Genomic DNA, 19,517 nt, shown 5'->3' with positions numbered 1-19,517 from the left:
AGCTCAATCAGAGCATTTTAGTAATGAAGAGTGTTCTTTGTCAAAACTGACATTCTCATCATCCACTGATGCACTGTGTCACAAAATGCAGTTTTCAGCTCAGAAAGCTTGTTTCTGACATTCTAACAGCTCAATTAGAGCATTTTAGTAATGAACAGTGTTCTTTGTCAAAACTGACATTCTCATCATCCACTGATGAACTGTTTCACAAAATGCAGTTTTCAGCTCAGAAAGCTTGTTTCTGACATTCTAACAGCTCAATCAGAGCATTTTAGTAATGAAGAGTGTTCTTTGTCAAAACTGACATTCTCATCATCCACTGATGCACTTTGTCACAAAATGCAGTTTCCAGCTCAGAAAGCTTGTTTCTGACATTCTAAAAGCTCAATTAGAGCATTTTAGTAATGAACAGTGTTCTTTGTCAATACTGACATTCTCATCATCCACTGATGCACTCTGTCACAAAATGCAGTTTTCAGCTCAGAAAGCTTGTTTCTGACATTCTAACAGCTCAATTAGAGCATTTCAGTAATGAACAGTGTTCTTTGTCAAAACTGACATTCTCATCATCTACTGATGAACTGTGTCACAAAATGCAGTTTTCAGCTCAGCAAGCTTGTTTCTGACATTCTAACAGCTCACTTAGAGCATTTTTGTAATGAACAGTGTTCTTTGTCAAAACTGACATTGTCATCATCCTCTGATGGACATTGTCACAAAATGATTTTTTTAGCCCAGAAAGCTTGTTTCTGTCATTCTAACAGCTCAATCAGAGCATTTTAGTAATGAAGAGTGTTCTTTGTCAAAACTGACATTCTCATCATCCACTGATGCACTCTGTCACAAAATGCAGTTTTCAGCTCAGAAAGCTTGTTTCTGACATTCTAACAGCTCAATTAGAGCATTTTAGTAATGAACAGTGTTCTTTGTCAAAACTGACATTCTCATCATCCACTGATGCACTCTGTCACAAAATGCAGTTTTCAGCTCAGAAAGCTTGTTTCTGACATTCTAACAGTTCAATTAGAGCATTTTAGTAATGAACAGTGTTCTTTCTCAAAACTGACATTCTCATCATCCACTGATGCACTTTGTCACAAAATGCAGTTTTCAGCTCAGAAAGCTTGTTTCTGACATTCTAACAGCTCAATTAGAAAATTTTAGTAATGAACAGTGTTCTTTGTCAAAACTGACATTCTCATCATCCACTGATGCACTTTTTCAAAAAATGTAGTTCTCAGCTCAGAAATCTTGTTTCTGACATTCTAACAGCTCAATTAGAGCATTTCAGTAATGTACGGTGTTCTTTGTCAAAACTGACATTCTCATCATCCACTAATGCACTTTGTCACAAAATGCAGTTTGCAGCTCAGAAAGCTTGTTTCTGACATTCTAACAACTCAATTAGAGCATTTTAGTAATGAACAGTGTTCTTTGTCAAAACTGACATTCTCATCATCCACTGATGCACTCTGTCAAAAAATGCAGTTTTCAGCTCAGAAAGCTTGTTTCTGACATTCTAACAGCTCACTTAGAGCATTTTAGAAATGAACAGTGTTCTTTGTCAAAACTGACATTCTCATCATCCTCTGATGGACATTGTCACAAAATGATTTTTTTAGCCCAGGAAGCTTGTTTCTGTCATTCTAACAGCTCAATCAGAGCATTTTAGTAATGAAGAGTGTTCTTTGTCAAAACTGACATTCTCATCATCCACTGATGAACTGTGTCACAAAATGCAGTTTTCAGCTCAGAAAGCTTGTTTCTGACATTCTAACAGCTCAATTAGAGCATTTTAGTAATGAACAGTGTTCTTTGTCAAAACTGACATTCTCATCATCCACTGATGCACTTTGTCACAAAATGTAGTTCTTAGCTCAGGAAGCTTGTTTCTGACATTCTAACATTTCAATTAGAGCATTTCAGTAATGAAGAGTGTTCTTTGTCAAAACTGACATTCTCATCATCCACTGATGAACTGTGTCGCAAAATGCAGTTTTCAGCTCAGCAAGCTTGTTTCTGACATTCTAACAGCTCAATTAGAGCATTTTAGTAATGAACAGTGTTCTTTGTCAAAACTGACATTCTCATCATCCTCTGATGGACATTCACGAGTTCGCCCTCGCTAATAAACAGCTCCTTGTTGGGATAGATGGTAAAGCATGGGAATGAAGGTTATGCGTATTTGGCGTGTTGTGCAGGGAGTGGGCTCCGAGCCCGCCGGATCTATCCGAACCCGGAGCACTCTACCCTGCTCAGAGCAAGTGCTCCGGGCTCGGAACCGGCTCGAGCCCAGAACACACCCCCCCGGGGGTCCTGCGGGACTTTAGAAAAATGAGAGGAGCTGGGGTGGAGGAGGGATGCTTATCTGACAAGATGCAACAGGTAAGATTGTTTGTCTATTTATGATAGAGCTTGCAGGAGCTGATAGGGTAGATACGGTGATTGCTGATGGTGAACCAGCCTAGATCATTAAGTAGAGATTACGTGCTCGGCTGATAGGTGATTGCTGATGGTGAACCAGCCTAGATAATTAAGTAGAGATAGCGTGCTCGGCTGATAGGTGATTACTGCTGATGGAACATCGGGCTGATTTATATGCTTAGGTTCCTCCCGAACTTTGTTAATAAAACATCATTTCACGAGTTCGCCCTCGCTAATAAACAGCTCCTTGTTGGGATAGATGGTAAAGCATGGGAATGAAGGTTATGCGTATTTGGCGTGTTGTGCAGGGAGTGGGCTCCGAGCCCGCCGGATCTATCCGAACCCGGAGCACTCTACCCTGCTCAGAGCAAGTGCTCCGGGCTCGGAACCGGCTCGAGCCCAGAACACACCCCCCAAATGCAAATAAAGCTGGACAACCGCCGAAGTACGCATACACCCCCCCAAATGCCATGCTGTGCGTTACGGAGGTACAACCTGAATTTTAATAAACGAAAGGATGAGGGCCTGTTGGGGCTATCGCTGCTGCGATACTGACCCCATGGCTAGTAGTGTCTGCTGCTACAGAGCTTTGTTGGAAGCTCGGGCCCCTGCGGGGGCAGTTGCTGCTGTGATACTAACCTCATTGCTAGTAGTGTCTGCTGCTACAGAGCACTTGTTGGAAGCTCGGGCCCCTGCGGGGGCAGTTGCTGCTGTGATACTAACCTCATTGCTAGTAGTGTCTGCTGCTACAGAGCACTTGTTGGAAGCTCGGGCCCCTGCGGGGGCAGATGCTGCTGTGATACTTACCTCATTGCTAGTAGTGTCTGCTGCTACAGAGCACTTGTTGGAAGCTCGGGGCCCCTGCGGGGGCGGTCGACCCTTGTGCGACCAATGCGCGTTTCGTGACCAATGCACGAGTGTGACCCTTGTGCGACCAATGCGCGTTGCGTGACCAATGCACGAGTGTGACCCTTGTGCGACCAATGCGCGTTTCGTGACCAATGCACGAGTGTGACCCTTGTGCGACCAATGCCCGTTGCGTGACCAATGCACGAGTGTGACCCTTGTGCTACCAATGCCCGTTGCGTGACCAATGCACGAGTGTGACCCTTGTGCGACCAATGCGCGTTTCGTGACCAATGCACGAGTGTGACCCTTGTGCGACCAATGCGCGTTGCGTGACCAATGCACGAGTGTGACCCTTGTGCGACCAATGCGCGTTGCGTGACCAATGCACGAGTGTGACCCTTGTGCGACCAATGCGCGTTTCGTGACCAATGCACGAGTGTGACCCTTGTGCGACCAATGCGCGTTGCGTGACCAATGCACGAGTGTGACCCTTGTGCGACCAATGCGCGTTGCGTGACCAATGCACGCTGGTGGTGCCTGCTGCTACAGAGCACTTGTTGGAAGCTCGGGCCCCTGCGGGGGCGGTCGCTGCTGCGATACTGGCTTCATTGCTGGTGGTGCCTGCTGCTACAGAACACTTGTTGGAAGCTCGGGCCCCTGCGGGGGCGGTCGCTGCTGCGATACTGGCTTCATTGCTGGTGGTGCCTGCTGCTACAGAGCACTTGTTGGAAGCTCGGGCCCCTGCGGGGGCGGTCGCTGCTGCGATACTGGCTTCATTGATGGTGGTGCCTGCTGCTACAGAGCACTTGTTGGAAGCTCGGGCCCCTGCGGGGGCGGTCGCTGCTGCGATACTGGCTTCATTGCTGGTGGTGCCTGCTGCTACAGACCACTTGTTGGAAGCTCGGGCCCCTGCGGGGGCGGTCGCTGCTGCGATACTGGCTTCATTGCTGGTGGTGCCTGCTGCTACAGAGCACTTGTTGGAAGCTCGGGCCCCTGCGGGGGCGGTCGCTGCTGCGATACTGGCTTCATTGATGGTGGTGCCTGCTGCTACAGAGCACTTGTTGGAAGCTCGGGCCCCTGCGGGGGCGGTCGCTGCTGCGATACTGGCTTCATTGCTGGTGGTGCCTGCTGCTACAGAACACTTGTTGGAAGCTCGGGCCCCTGCGGGGGCGGTCGCTGCTGCGATACTGGCTTCATTGCTGGTGGTGCCTACTGCTACGGAGCACTTGTTGGAGGCTAGGACCCCTGCGGGGCCGGTTGGGCGAGTGGTGCAGTCTTCGAGACTTTGAGAACAACGTCGTGAGATGGAAGCGCTGGCTGCCTTGTTAACAAACTGTATTGTGGTGCCGCCTTCAGCAAAGAAGACTGGCTCAGCCGAGCCCCAGATGTGAGAACCATCTCCTCCGAAGGTGTTCCCGGGTGTCAAAGCTGGACAACTGGTAACTTGTTAATGCGACGCCTGCTTGAGTCGATTGGTCCGAAGGTGATGCGATCTTCAAGGAATCATGAGTCAAAGTGGCTGAGGTTTGAACTAACATCCGAGACTATCAGATGATACGGGCAAGGAGTGTTTGCTGGGCTTCCCTGAGGAGCGACAAGTCTGTCCGGATGTAGCTTCTAAAAGCCTCTGATGACCAACGGCCTAGGGCTTGGATCTGCGGCTGGGATAGGCCCTTTTGGGCGGCTGTGGTAGCTGCGCCTATGCGGAAGGAGTGACCGGAAAAGTTGTCTGCTGGGATGCCAGATTGGAGCAGGACGGCTTTGAGGTGCTTCTGAAACCAGAAGCGTGAGGCCGGGCGATTAGAGTCGTCGACGAAGAGGGGATCCGATAAGGCCGCTGACCGGGGTTGTCTGTAGCGAAGGTAGGCTAGGAGGGTTCGATATGGCTGAATCGGTGAATTGATGTTGAACACGTAGACGAAATGACCTCTCCTGATCTGGTCAGTCTTACTTTGCTTAATCGAGTAAGAAATCGTCTCCGAATCCAGCACCTGGAGGTCATTCATGGTGGGGTGAACTGAAGGGTCGAATTTGGATGTGGTGGTGATCTCTGAGCATCGTAGAAAGCCGAAGAACGCCAATGTGAACATGGCGTCAAGTGTGCGGGCAACATGTGTGGAGTGATATCCCTTGCGGAGGGTGGAGATGCATTTGGTGAGAATCTCCAAGGTAATGGGCCTCCTAGCGTCCTGACGGGCGGGTTGGGATCTTCGTATGCCTTGGATAACCATTGATGTTTGGGAGCTTGCTATGGCCGGTGACGGGGAGTTGAAAATCAATTTATGGAAGAACTGGAGTCCGCTGAGGTAACCTCTGATGGAGCTGGCCTGAAGGTTTTTTGCGGTGTTGAGAAATGAGATGTATGAGGTAATTGTGAGGAGAGAAAATTCTGGGAAGGGAATGCTGAAAGCCTGGTGAAATGATTTGAAGCTTCTCCACGCCGTGAGGTATGATTGCAGGGTCCTGGGGGAAACTGCCTTAGTTATGGAATTGAGAGAGGCATCGAGAAGCGTTTGCAGTGGGTGATTCACTGGAAGATCAACTCCGGATAAGGTTGTACAGGAATAGGCCTGGGGTCCGCTTCGAGCGCCAGCAGCCTGGACTTCTGCCAAAATCTGCGCTCTGATGTTGCTGGAGACTGGTGGAGGTTCCATCACATGCACGTGTGGAGGCGCTGGCATCGCAGCGGCTGTGGCCAATGAAAACGTGGGGCGTGCCTGTTGAAGAGAGAGAATGGCAGTCGTTTGCGCGTTGTGCGGCGACAAGCTCGTGCTAGCGTTGGCAGCGGCGCCGGAGATATGAGGCCCAGGGACTGAGGCCTGTGACTCTAACGGAGGCAGCCTCACCCCAGAAATCAATTCCGGCGCCGCGGGCCAAGATCCAGGGGCGGGAAAAGCGAATCTAGTGGCGGCCGCTTGTGCGTCTAACAGAGATAGGCTCGGGGTAGCGGTGGTAGCGGTGTCAAGGAATTGTGGTACGGAGACCAGCGCTTGTGTCCCCAGCGGAGGCAGCCTCGCACTGGGGAGCCATGAGCCCGGGGCGGGCAAGGCGAATCTAATGGCGTCCGCTTGTGCATCTAACGGAGACATGCTCGCGCTAGCGGCGGAAGCGAAGAACTGCGGTCCGGAGACCAGAGCTTGTGTCCCCAGCGGAGGCAGCCTCGCACTGGGGAGCCAAGAGCCCGGGGCGGGCAAGGCGAATCTAATGGCGTCCGCTTGTGCATCTAACGGAGACATGCTCGCGCTAGCGGCGGAAGCGAAGAACTGCGGTCCGGAGACCAGCGCTTGTGTCCCCAGCGGAGGCAGGCTCGCACTGGGGAGCCAAGAGCCCGGGGCGGGCAAGGCGAATCTAATGTCGGGCGTTTGTATGTGTAACGGAGACAAGCTTGCGCTAGCGACGGCGCCAAAGAAAAGTGGTCCAGAGACCAGCGGTTGTATTCCCACCGGAGGCAGCCTCACGCCTGAGACGTATGGGTGAGCCAGGGCTCCTGAGAGTTGCCGGCCAGCCTGTACGGGGCGGTCATCTACAGTCGCTGTGCTGTCCCACGCGTTGAGCTGATATGCCGCGGGCTGCCGGAGGTGCTCGATCGGGATATCCGTGGCTTCTAGCATGACCTGAACGCTTCCAAGACTTGCCGAAGGCTTGCTGCGTCGGCTCGAGTGAGGGAGGCCTAGCCGAGCCGCGGAGGTAGATTGCCCGTGCCTGGAATAGACGGGACCCCGAGCCGAGCCTGGCTCCTTATTGACAGCCGATCGTGCCAACCTCATCGAGGGGACGTCAGCCTGGGACGACACGTAAAGGGTGTAGAGCTCTAGTTTCGACATCCGCCTGCTGAATGGGACGTCCGCGTTGGCAAGGGCCAGACGAAGGCTCTGGATCGTCCACTTGCTGCATGCAGATATCTTGGGGAGCGCAGAGGCGTATGATGACGCCGGTGAATGAGGTGGAGATCGTGCCGGTGGGAGCGATGACGAACCCTTCCTCTTAGATGCACGCCGCTCAGAGCGGCGGGGATGGCGGCCCCGCGGCGAAGCTTGGAAATAGTCCGTATAATCCGACCCTGAGCTGGAAAGCTGGGGTGCGCATGATGGCACCGAAGGATCTGGAACGTTTGCTACTTTAGAGACCACGGGAGACTCTGACATAGTGGCGAAACTTGACGATGCTTATCTGACAAGATGCAACAGGTAAGATTGTTTGTCTATTTATGATAGAGCTTGCAGGAGCTGATAGGGTAGATACGGTGATTGCTGATGGTGAACCAGCCTAGATCATTAAGTAGAGATTACGTGCTCGGCTGATAGGTGATTGCTGATGGTGAACCAGCCTAGATAATTAAGTAGAGATAGCGTGCTCGGCTGATAGGTGATTACTGCTGATGGAACATCGGGCTGATTTATATGCTTAGGTTCCTCCCGAACTTTGTTAATAAAACATCATTTGTCACAAAATGACTTTTTTAGCCCAGAAAGCTTGTTTCTCTCATTCTAACAGCTCAATAAGAGCATTTTAGTAAAGAAGAGTGTTCTTTGTCAAAACTGACATTCTCATCATCCACTGATGCACTCTGTCACAAAATGCAGTTTTCAGCTCAGAAAGCTTGTTTCTGACATTCTAACAGCTCAATTAGAGCATTTTAGTAATGAAGAGTGTTCTTTGTCAAAACTGACATTCTCATCATCCTCTGATGAACTTTGTCACAAAATGCAGTTTTCAGCTCAGAAAGCTTGTTTCTGACATTCTAACAGCTCAATCAGAGCATTTTAGTAATGAAGAGTGTTCTTTGTCAAAACTGACATTCTCATCATCCTCTGATGGACATTGTCACAAAATGATATTTTTAGCCCAGGAAGCTTGTTTGTATCATTCTAACAGCTCAAACAGAGCATTTTAGTAATGAAGAGTGTTCTTTGTCAAAACTGACATTCTCATCATCCACTGATGCACTTTGTCACAAAATGTAGTTTTCAGCTCAGAAAGCTTGTTTCTGACATTCTAACACCTCAATCAGAGCATTTAAGTAATGAACAGTGTTCTTTGTCAAAACTGACATTCTCATCATCCACTGATGAACTGTGTCACAAAATGCAGTTTTCAGCTCAGCAAGCTTGTTTCTGACATTCTAATAGCTCAATTAGAGCATTTTAGTAATGAACAGTGTTCTTTGTCAAAACTGACATTGTCATCATCCTCTGATGGACATTGTCACAAAATGACTTTTTTAGCCCAGAAAGCTTGTTTCTCTCATTCTAACAGCTCAATCAGAGCATTTTAGTAAAGAAGAGTGTTCTTTGTCAAAACTGACATTCTCATCATCCTCTGATGAACTGTGTCACAAAATGCAGTTTTCAGCTCAGAAAGCTTGTTTCTGACATTCTAACAGCTCAATTAGAGCATTTTAGCAATGAACAGTGTTCTTTGTCAAAACTGACATTCTCATCATCCTCTGATGGACATTGTCACAAAATGATTTTTTTAGCCCAGGAAGCTTGTTTCTGTCATTCTAACAGCTCAATCAGAGCATTTTAGTAATGAAGAGTGTTCTTTGTCAAAACTGACATTCTCAACATCCACTGATGCACTTTGTCACAAAATGCAGTTTCCAGCTCAGAAAGCTTGTTTCTGACATTCTAACAGCTCAGTTAGAGCATTTTAATAATGAACAGTGTTCTTTGTCAATACTGACATTCTCATCATCCACTGATGCACTTTGTCACAAAATGTAGTTTTCAGCTCAGAAAGCTTGTTTCTGACATTCTAACACCTCAATCAGAGCATTTTAGTAATGAACAGTGTTCTTTGTCAAAACTGACATTCTCATCATCCACTGATGAACTGTGTCACAAAATGCAGTTTTCAGCTCAGCAAGCTTGTTTCTGACATTCTAACAGCTCAATTAGAGCATTTTAGTAATGAAGAGTGTTCTTTGTCAAAACTGACATTCTCATCATCCACTGATGCACTTTGTCACAAAATGCAGTTTCCAGCTCAGAAAGCTTGTTTCTGACATTCTAAAAGCTCAATTAGAGCATTTTAGTAATGAACAGTGTTCTTTGTCAATACTGACATTCTCATCATCCACTGATGCACTTTGTCACAAAATGCAGTTTTCAGCTCAGAAAGCTTGTTTCTGACATACTAACAGCTCAATTAGAGCATTTTAGTAATGAACAGTGTTCTTTGTCAAAACTGACATTCTCATCATCCACTGATGCACTTTGTCACAAAATGTAGTTCTCAGCTCAGAAAGCTTGTTTCTGACATTCTAACAGCTCAATCATAGCATTTTAGTAATGAAGAGTGTTCTTTGTCAAAACTGACATTCTCATCATCCACTGATGAACTGTGTCACAAAATGCAGTTTTCAGCTCAGAAATCTAGTTTCTGACATTCTAACAGCTCAATTAGAGCATTTTAGTAATGAACAGTGTTCTTTGTCAAAACTGACATTCTCATCATCCACTGATGCACTCAGTCACAAAATGCAGTTTTCAGCTCAGAAAGCTTGTTTCTGACATCTAACAGCTCAATAAGAGCATTTTAGTTATGAACAGTGTTCTTTGTCAAAACTGACATTCTCATCATCCACTGATGAACTGTTTCACAAAATGCAGTTTTCAGCTCAGAAAGCTTGTTTCTGACATTCTAACAGCTCAATTAGAGCATTTTAGCAATGAACAGTGTTCTTTGTCAAAACTGACATTCTCATCATCCTCTGATGGACATTGTCACAAAATGATTTTTTTAGCCCAGGAAGCTTGTTTCTGTCATTCTAACAGCTCAATCAGAGCATTTTAGTAATGAAGAGTGTTCTTTGTCAAAACTGACATTCTCATCATCCACTGATGCACTTTGTCACAAAATGCAGTTTCCAGCTCAGAAAGCTTGTTTCTGACATTCTAACAGCTCAATTAGAGCATTTTAATAATGAACAGTGTTCTTTGTCAATACTGACATTCTCATCATCCACTGATGCACTTTGTCACAAAATGTAGTTTTCAGCTCAGAAAGCTTGTTTCTGACATTCTAACACCTCAATCAGAGCATTTTAGTAATGAACAGTGTTCTTTGTCAAAACTGACATTCTCATCATCCACTGATGAACTGTGTCACAAAATGCAGTTTTCTGCTCAGCAAGCTTGTTTCTGACATTCTAACAGCTCAATTAGAGCATTTTAGTAATGAACAGTGTTCTTTGTCAAAACTGACATTCTCATCATCCTCTGATGCACTTTGTCACAAAATGCAGTTTTCAGCTCAGAAAGCTTGTTTCTGACATTCTAACAGCTCAATTAGAGCATTTTAGTAATGAACAGTGTTCTTTGTCAAAACTGACATTCTCATCATCCACTGATGAACTGTGTCACAAAATGCAGTTTTCAGCTCAGAAAGCTTGTTTCTGACATTCTAACAGCTCAATTAGAGCATTTTAGTAATGAACAGTGTTCTTTGTCAAAACTGACATTCTCATCATCCTCTGATGCACTTTGTCACAAAATGCAGTTTTCAGCTCAGAAAGCTTGTTTCTGACATTCTAACAGCTCAATCAGAGCATTTTAGTAATGAAGAGTGTTCTTTGTCAAAACTGACATTCTCATCATCCACTGATGCACTCTGTCACAAAATGCAGTTTTCAGCTCAGAAAGCTTGTTTCTGACATTCTAACAGCTCAATTAGAGCATTTTAGTAATGAACAGTGTTCTTTGTCAAAACTGACATTCTCATCATCCACTGATGCACTTTGTCACAAAATGCAGTTTCCAGGTCAGAAAGCTTGTTTCTGACATTCTAAAAGCTCAATTAGAGCATTTTAGTAATGAACAGTGTTCTTTGTCAAAACTGACATTCTCATCATCCACTGATGAACTGTGTCACAAAATGCAGTTTTCAGCTCAGCAAGCTTGTTTCTGACATTCTAACAGCTCAATTAGAGCATTTTAGTAATGAACAGTGTTCTTTGTCAAAACTGACATTCTCATCATCCTCTGATGGACATTGTCACAAAATGAATTTTTTAGCCCAGAAAGCTTGTTTCTGTCATTCTAACAGCTCAATCAGAGCATTTTAGTAATGAAGAGTGTTCTTTGTCAATACTGACATTCTCATCATCCACTGATGCACTTTGTCACAAAATGCAGTTTTCAGCTCAGAAAGCTTGTTTCTGACATTCTAACAGCTCAATCAGAGCATTTTAGTAATGAACAGTGTTCTTTGTCAAAACTGACATTCTCATCATCCACTGATGAACTGTGTCACAAAATGCAGTTTTCAGCTCAGCAAGCTTGTTTCTGACATTCTAACAGCTCAATTAGAGCATTTTAGTAATGAACAGTGTTCTTTGTCAAAACTGACATTCTCATCATCCTCTGATGGACATTGTCACAAAATGAATTTTTTAGCCCAGAAAGCTTGTTTCTGTCATTCTAACAGCTCAATTAGAGCATTTTAGTAATGAACAGTGTTCTTTGTCAAAACTGACATTCTCATCATCCTCTGATGGACATTGTCACAAAATGAATTTTTTAGCCCAGAAAGCTTGTTTCTGTCATTCTAACAGCTCAATTAGAGCATTTTAGTAATGAACAGTGTTCTTTGTCAAAACTGACATTCTCATCATCCAATGATGCACTTTGTCACAAAATGCAGTTTTCAGCTCAGAAAGCTTGTTTCGGGGCTTAAGCCCTTTCAGATCCTACAAGATGAGTTTTCTATTCCAAGGTCCTCCTTTTCATTATATCTAAGGTTAAGATCGGTATTGAAAGCCTATGGGGTGCCTTGGTCGGCTAAATTGGGTCCTCATACCATGATAAATTGGATAGATTCCAGTATGGGCTCTAAAGGAAGTGTGAGTAGGATTAATGAACACATGGTGGTAAACCAATATATAAAAATGCCGATTGAGAACTTCTGGGAAAGGGAACTCAATGTAACAATTGATTGGGACAATGTTTGGAAAAACTGTTTTGCCTGCTCTAAAAATCCAGCTCACCAAATGATTCATTTTAAACTCATTCATAAGGCTTATACGACTCCATGGCTATTGTGGAAAATGAATAGAAAGCAAAATCCTTTTTGCCACCTATGTGAGGGTTCTAATATGGGCACTTATATGCATATGTTTTGGTATTGTCCTTGTGTTACAATGTTTTGGTCACTGGTGCAGACCGAACTATCTGTCTTGATGGACATTGAGATCCAGAGAGAACCATTACTTTTCCTGCTGCTTGATGATTCTTCGTTGTCACTGTCTCTTAATCAAAGGAGGATTCTGTCCACTGCCCTTACTGCAGCTAAAAAAGTAATCCTAAAATTATGGTTTGAGCCTTCCATACCGGTTATGTGGACATGGAGATCGTATCTTTTGGACATTGCTCGTCTGGAAGGTACTACTGCAAGGATTCTTGGTGCCTCTGGGAAGACGATACAGTTTTGGAGGGATCTCATTGACAATCTATCAGAAAAACAATAAAAGCTAAATTAATGATTTTGATTTTCTGCTTTCCAATGTGTATTTGTATTCTGATTTATTTTTGTTTAGTTTCCCATTCTTCATTTATCTTTATTTTATGGTTATGTATTATTTTCTCTTTATTTACTTGTACATACATATTATATCTTGAAATGTATGTATAACTGTCATCTTGGGAGGTTCTTGGGCATGTTTGTAAACAAAATATAAAACTGTTGATAAAAAATAAGTATAAAAAAAAAAAGAAAAAAAAAGAAAGCTTGTTTCGGACATTCTAACAGCTAAATTAGAGCATTTTAGTAATGAACAGTGTTCTTTGTCAAAACTGACATTCTCATCATCTACTGATGAACTGTGTCACAAAATGCAGTTTTCAGCTCAGAAAGCTTGTTTCTGACATTCTAACAGCTCAATTAGAGCATTTTAGCAATGAACAGTGTTCTTTGTCAAAACTGACATTCTCATCATCCTCTGATGAACTGTGTCACAAAATGCAGTTTTCAGCTCAGAAAGCTTGTTTCTGACATTCTAACAGCTCAATTAGAGCATTTTAGCAATGAACAGTGTTCTTTGTCAAAACTGACATTCTCATCATCCTCTGATGGACATTGTCACAAAATGATTTTTTTAGCCCAGGAAGCTTGTTTCTGTCATTCTAACAGCTCAATCAGAGCATTTTAGTAATGAAGAGTGTTCTTTTTGTCAAAACTGACATTCTCAACATCCACTGATGCACTTTGTCACAAAATGCAGTTTCCAGCTCAGAAAGCTTGTTTCTGACATTCTAACAGCTCAGTTAGAGCATTTTAATAATGAATAGTGTTCTTTGTCAATACTGACATTCTCATCATCCACTGATGCACTTTGTCACAAAATGTAGTTTTCAGCTCAGAAAGCTTGTTTCTGACATTCTAACACCTCAATCAGAGCATTTTAGTAATGAACAGTGTTCTTTGTCAAAACTGACATTCTCATCATCCACTGATGAACTGTGTCACAAAATGCAGTTTTCAGCTCAGCAAGCTTGTTTCTGACATTCTAACAGCTCAATTAGAGCATTTTAGTAATGAAGAGTGTTCTTTGTCAAAACTGACATTCTCATCATCCACTGATGCACTTTGTCACAAAATGCAGTTTCCAGCTCAGAAAGCTTGTTTCTGACATTCTAAAAGCTCAATTAGAGCATTTTAGTAATGAAGAGTGTTCTTTGTCAAAACTGACATTCTCATCATCCACTGATGCACTTTGTCACAAAATGCAGTTTCCAGCTCAGAAAGCTTGTTTCTGACATTCTAAAAGCTCAATTAGAGCATTTTAGTAATGAACAGTGTTCTTTGTAAAAACTGACATTCTCATCATCTACTGATGAACTGTGTCACAAAATGTAGTTCTCAGCTCAGAAAGCTTGTTTCTGACATTCTAACAGCTCAATCATAGCATTTTAGTAATGAAGAGTGTTCTTTGTCAAAACTGACATTCTCATCATCTACTGATGAACTGTGTCACAAAATGCAGTTTTCAGCTCAGAAAGCTTGTTTCTGACATTCTAACAGCTCAATTAGAGCATTTTAGCAATGAACAGTGTTCTTTGTCAAAACTGACATTCTCATCATCCTCTGATGGACATTGTCACAAAATGATTTTTTTAGCCCAGGAAGCTTGTTTCTGTCATTCTAACAGCTCAATCAGAGCATTTTAGTAATGAAGAGTGTTCTTTGTCAAAACTGACATTCTCAACATCCACTGATGCACTCTGTCACAAAATGCAGTTTCCAGCTCAGAAAGCTTGTTTCTGACATTCTAACAGCTCAGTTAGAGCATTTTAATAATGAACAGTGTTCTTTGTCAATACTGACATTCTCATCATCCACTGATGCACTTTGTCACAAAATGTAGTTTTCAGCTCAGAAAGCTTGTTTCTGACATTCTAACACCTCAATCAGAGCATTTTAGTAATGAACAGTGTTCTTTGTCAAAACTGACATTCTCATCATCCACTGATGAACTGTGTCACAAAATGCAGTTTTCAGCTCAGCAAGCTTGTTTCTGACATTCTAACAGCTCAATTAGAGCATTTTAGTAATGAACAGTGTTCTTTGTCAAAACTGACATTCTCATCATCCTCTGATGGACATTGTCACAAAATGACTTTTTTAGCCCAGAAAGCTTGTTTCTCTCATTTTAACAGCTCAATCAGAGCATTTAGTAATGAAGAGTGTTCTTTGTCAAAACTGACATTCTCATCATCCACTGATGCACTCTGTCACAAAATGCAGTTTTCAGCTCAGAAAGCTTGTTTCTGACATTCGAACAGCTCAATTAGAGCATTTTAGTAATGGACAGTGTTCTTTGTCAAAACTGACATTCTCATCATCCACTGATGAACTGTGTCACAAAATGCAGTTTTCAGCTCAGAAAGCTTGTTTCTGACATTCTAACAGCTCAATCAGAGCATTTTAGTAATAAAGAGTGTTCTTTGTCAAAACTGACATTCTCATCATCCACTGATGCACTTTGTCACAAAATGTAGTTTTCAGCTCAGGAAGCTTGTTTCTGACATTCTAACACCTCAATCAGAGCATTTTAGTAATGAACAGTGTTCTTTGTCAAAACTGACATTCTCATCATCCACTGATGAACTGTGTCACAAAATGCAGTTTTCAGCTCAGCAAGCTTGTTTCTGACATTCTAACAGCTCAATTAGAGCATTTTAGTAATGAAGAGTGTTCTTTGTCAAAACTGACATTCTCATCATCCACTGACATTCTCATCATCCACTGATGCACTTTGTCACAAAATGCAGTTTCCAGCTCAGAAAGCTTGTTTCTGACATTCTAAAAGCTCAATTAGAGCATTTTAGTAATGAACAGTGTTCTTTGTCAATACTGACATTCTCATCATCCACTGATGCACTTTGTCACAAAATGCAGTTTTCAGCTCAGAAAGCTTGTTTCTGACATACTAACAGCTCAATTAGAGCATTTTAGTAATGAACAGTGTTCTTTGTCAAAACTGACATTCTCATCATCCACTGATGCACTTTGTCACAAAATGTAGTTCTCAGCTCAGAAAGCTTGTTTCTGACATTCTAACAGCTCAATCATAGCATTTTAGTAATGAAGAGTGTTCTTTGTCAAAACTGACATTCTCATCATCTACTGATGAACTGTGTCACAAAATGCAGTTTTCAGCTCAGAAAGCTTGTTTCTGACATTCTAACAGCTCAATTAGAGCATTTTAGCAATGAACAGTGTTCTTTGTCAAAACTGACATTCTCATCATCCTCTGATGGACATTGTCACAAAATGATTTTTTTAGCCCAGGAAGCTTGTTTCTGTCATTCTAACAGCTCAATTAGAGCATTTCAGTAATGAACAGTGTTCTTTGTCAAAACTGACATTCTCATCATCCACTGATGCACTCTGTCACAAAATGCAGTTTTCAGCTCAGAAAGCTTGTTTCTGACATTCTAACAGCTCAATTAGAGCATTTTAGTAATGAACAGTGTTCTTTGTCAAAACTGACATTCTCATCATCCACTGATGAACTGTTTCACAAAATGCAGTTTTCAGCTCAGAAAGCTTGTTTCTGACATTCTAACAGCTCAATCAGAGCATTTTAGTAATGAAGAGTGTTCTTTGTCAAAACTGACATTCTCATCATCCACTGATGCACTTTGTCACAAAATGCAGTTTCCAGCTCAGAAAGCTTGTTTCTGACATTCTAAAAGCTCAATTAGAGCATTTTAGTAATGAACAATGTTCTTTGTCAATACTGACATTCTCATCATCCACTGATGCACTTTGTCACAAAATGCAGTTTTCAGCTCAGAAAGCTTGTTTCTGACATTCTAACAGCTCAATTAGAACATTTCAGTAATGAACAGTGTTCTTTGTCAAAACTGAGTTTCTCATCATCCTCTGATGGACATTGTCACAAAATACATTTTTTAGCCCAGAAAGCTTGTTTCTGTCATTCTAACAGCTCAATTAGAGCATTTTAGTAATGAACAGTGTTCTTTGTCAAAACTGACATTCTCATCATCCACTGATGCACTTTGTCACAAAATGTAGTTCTCAGCTCAGAAAGCTTGTTTCTGACATTCTAAAAGCTCAATTAGAGCATTTTAGTAATGAACAGTGTTCTTTGTCAATACTGACATTCTCATCATCCACTGATGCACTTTGTCACAAAATGCAGTTTTCAGCTCAGAAAGCTTGTTTCTGAGATTCTAACAGCTCAATTAGAGCATTTCAGTAATGAACAGTGTTCTTTGTCAAAACTGACATTCTCATCATCTACTGATGAACTGTGTCACAAAATGCAGTTTTCAGCTCAGAAAGCTTGTTTCTGAAATTCTAACAGCTCAATTAGAGCATTTTAGCAATGAACAGTGTTCTTTGTCAAAACTGACATTCTCATCATCCTCTGATGGACATTGTCACAAAATTATTTTTTTAGCCCAGGAAGCTTGTTTCTGTCATTCTAACAGCTCAATCAGAGCATTTTAGTAATGAAGAGTGTTCTTTGTCAAAACTGACATTCTCATCATCCACTGATGCACTGTGTCACAAAATGCAGTTTTCAGCTCAGAAAGCTTGTTTCTGACATTCTAACAGCTCAATTAGAGCATTTTAGTAATGAACAGTGTTCTTTGTCAAAACTGACATTCTCATCATCCACTGATGAACTGTTTCACAAAATGCAGTTTTCAGCTCAGAAAGCTTGTTTCTGACATTCTAACAGCTCAATCAGAGCATTTTAGTAATGAAGAGTGTTCTTTGTCAAAACTGACATTCTCATCATCCACTGATACACTTTGTCACAAAATGCAGTTTCCAGCTCAGAAAGCTTGTTTCTGACATTCTAAAAGCTCAATTAGAGCATTTTAGTAATGAACAGTGTTCTTTGTCAATACTGACATTCTCATCATCCACTGATGCACTCTGTCACAAAATGCAGTTTTCAGCTCAGAAAGCTTGTTTCTGACATTCTAACAGCTCAATTAGAGCATTTCAGTAATGAACAGTGTTCTTTGTCAAAACTGACATTCTCATCATCCACTGATGCACTCTGTCACAAAATGCAGTTTTCAGCTCAGAAAGCTTGTTTCTGACATTCTAACAGCTCAATTAGAGCATTTTAGTAATGAACAGTGTTCTTTGTCAAAACTGACATTCTCATCATCCACTGATGAACTGTTTCACAAAATGCAGTTTTCAGCTCAGAAAGCTTGTTTCTGACATTCTAACAGCTCAATCAGAGCATTTTAGTAATGAAGAGTGTTCTTTGTCAAAACTGACATTCTCATCATCCACTGATGCACTTTGTCACAAAATGCAGTTTCCAGCTCAGAAAGCTTGTTTCTGACATTCTAAAAGCTCAATTAGAGCATTTTAGTAATGAACAGTGTTCTTTGTCAATACTGACATTCTCATCATCCACTGATGCACTTTGTCACAAAATGCAGTTTTCAGCTCAGAAAGCTTGTTTCTGACATTCTAACAGCTCAATTAGAGCATTTTAGTAATGAAAAGTGTTCTTTGTCAAAACTGACATTCTCATCATCCACTGATGCACTTTGTCACAAAATGTAGTTCTCAGCTCAGAAAGCTTGTTTCTGACATTCTAACAGCTCAATTAGAGCATTTCAGTAATGAACAGTGTTCTTTGTCAAAACTGACATTCTCATCATCTACTGATGAACTGTGTCACAAAATGCAGTTTTCAGCTCAGCAAGCTTGTTTCTGACATTCTAACAGCTCACTTAGAGCATTTTTGTAATGAACAGTGTTCTTTGTCAAAACTGACATTGTCATCATCCTCTGATGGACATTGTCACAAAATTATTTTTTTAGCCCAGGAAGCTTGTTTCTGTCATTCTAACAGCTCAATCAGAGCATTTTAGTAATGAAGAGTGTTCTTTGTCAAAACTGACATTCTCATCATCCACTGATGCACTTTGTCACAAAATGTAGTTCTCAGCTCAGAAAGCTTGTTTCTGACATTCTAACAGTTCAATTAGAGCATTTTAGTAATGAACAGTGTTCTTTCTCAAAACTGACATTCTCATCATCCACTGATGCACTTTGTCACAAAATGCAGTTTTCAGCTCAGAAAGCTTGTTTCTGACATTCTAACAGCTCAATTAGAAAATTTTAGTGATGAACAGTGTTCTTTGTCAAAACTGACATTCTCATCATCCACTGATGCACTTTTTCAAAAAATGTAGTTCTCAGCTCAGAAATCTTGTTTCTGACATTCTAACAGCTCAATTAGAGCATTTCAGTAATGTACGGTGTTCTTTGTCAAAACTGACATTCTCATCATCCACTGATGCACTGTGTCACAAAATGCAGTTTTCAGCTCAGAAAGCTTGTTTCTGACATTCTAACAGCTCAATTAGAGCATTTTAGTAATGAACAGTGTTCTTTGTCAAAACTGACATTCTCATCATCCACTGATGAACTGTTTCACAAAATGCAGTTTTCAGCTCAGAAAGCTTGTTTCTGACATTCTAACAGCTCAATCAGAGCATTTTAGTAATGAAGAGTGTTCTTTGTCAAAACTGACATTCTCATCATCCACTGATGCACTTTGTCACAAAATGCAGTTTCCAGCTCAGAAAGCTTGTTTCTGACATTCTAAAAGCTCAATTAGAGCATTTTAGTAATGAACAGTGTTCTTTGTCAATACTGACATTCTCATCATCCACTGATGCACTCTGTCACAAAATGCAGTTTTCAGCTCAGAAAGCTTGTTTCTGACATTCTAA

This window comes from Barbatula barbatula, assembly GCF_947034865.1.
Source record: "Barbatula barbatula genome assembly, chromosome: 19".
Classification (NCBI taxonomy): domain Eukaryota; kingdom Metazoa; phylum Chordata; class Actinopteri; order Cypriniformes; family Nemacheilidae; genus Barbatula; species Barbatula barbatula.
The sequence above is the reverse complement of the archived record's forward strand: the minus strand, read 5'-3'. Positions refer to the sequence as shown.